The 1,643-nt window shown below is 33.6% G+C and overlaps 1 non-coding gene across 1 annotated transcript; it reads right to left on the bottom strand.

Moving 5' to 3' along the window:
• Nucleotides 1-230: 230 nt before the first annotated feature.
• LOC136396552 (U6 spliceosomal RNA) lies at nucleotides 231-333 on the bottom strand. Its single transcript, XR_010749822.1, has one exon. It is a non-coding gene; the product is annotated as a U6 spliceosomal RNA (small nuclear RNA).
• Nucleotides 334-1,643: the final 1,310 nt, after the last annotated feature.

The following is a 1,643-nucleotide window of genomic DNA, read 5'->3' as shown; positions in this document are numbered from 1 at the left end:
GGTTCACCAGCTTGAGCATAGGGTCTCTGGCTTGAGCCCAAAGGTTGTTGGCTTGAAGCCCAAGATTACTGGCTTGAGCCCAAGGTCGCTGGCTCAGCTGAAGCAATTCAGTCAAGGCATGTATGAGAAGCAATCAATGAACAACTAAAGTGATGCAATTATGAGTTGATACTTCTCATCCCTTTCCTTTTCTGTCTCTCTAAATATATATATATATATAGTATATATATATATATATATAATGCTTCACAAATTTGTGTGTTGTACTTGTGTAAGAACCATGCTAATCTCCCCTGTATTATTCCAATTTTAGTACATATCTGCTGAAGTGAGCGCCTGTTATCTTTGTTATTAATTTCCAGTTTTATTTTATTGTCATTAAAGAGCACATCTTGTTTTAATTTCTTTTAAATTTACTAAGGTTTGCTTTATGGCCCAGGATATGACCTATTTAGATGTATGTTATGTGAGTGCTAAAAAAATGTATATTCAGTTGTTATAGGGTGAAGTGTTCAATAAATGTTGATTAGATACTGTTTTTGATAGTGTTGTTCTGTTGTTCTATATCCTTGCTGATTTTCTGTCTTGTTTAACAAATTGTTGAGAGGTGTTGTAGTCTCCAACTATAATTGCATATTTGTCTATTTCTCTTTTCAATTCTATTAGTTTTGGGTTCACATGTTTTGCAGCTCTGCTGTTTATTTGTGCATCACTCTTAGGGTTGCTATGTTTTTTTGGTGAGTTGACCTTTATAGCATTATATAATGGCTCTCATTCCCTTTGGAAATTTTATTTCTGAAATCTAATTTGATATTAAAATAGCAACTCTTGCTTTATCTGATTACTGTTCACATGATATATTTTTTTCATCTTTTAACTTTCACTCTATATTATTCCATTTGAAATGAGTTGCTTGTAGGTAGCAGATATTTGAGTCATGTTTTTAAACTACTCTGCCAGTCTCTGTCTTTTAAATGGTGCATTTAGACCCTTTATATATAATGTAATAGTTGATATGTTAAGGCTTAAGTCATCGATTTTATGTTCTACTTTCTGTTTGTTTTGACTTTTTGTCTTATTTTCCCTACCTTTCCATGGGTTATTTGACAATTTTTAGAATTCTATTTTGATTTATCTAATTGCTGTTTTTTTGTTTGATTTTTAGAGAGATCTGGAGGGAGAGGGAGAGAGAGAAATGTTGATCTGTTGTTCCACTTATTTATGCATTCATTGATTCTTTTTCAAAAATATTTTATTTATTGATTTTACAAAAAGAGGGGAAAGAGGGGGGAAGTAGAATGAGAAGTATCAACTCATAGTTGCTTCACTCTAGCTGTTCATTAATTGTTTGTCATATGTGCCTTGACTGGGCAAGCCCAGCGTTTTGACCTGTGACCTAAGCATTGCACGTCAATGCTTTCTCCACTATGCCACCACAGGCCAGGCTATCTAAATAGTTTTTAATGTACCATATTTCCCCATGTATAAGATGCACCATTTAAAAAAAAATTGGAGTCTAAAAACTGGGTGCATCTTATATAGTGGTTATGGCATTTCAAATGCCATAGATGGAACTGAAGACAAGGCAATATATGAAGACAGTGATTTGTCATCAGACACAGATGAGGACAAGCTAATGGATA

The sequence above is a fragment of the Saccopteryx leptura genome, chromosome 2, assembly GCF_036850995.1.
Source record: "Saccopteryx leptura isolate mSacLep1 chromosome 2, mSacLep1_pri_phased_curated, whole genome shotgun sequence".
Classification (NCBI taxonomy): domain Eukaryota; kingdom Metazoa; phylum Chordata; class Mammalia; order Chiroptera; family Emballonuridae; genus Saccopteryx; species Saccopteryx leptura.
Note: the sequence above shows the minus strand (reverse complement) of the source record. Positions and strands in the feature narration are given on the sequence as shown.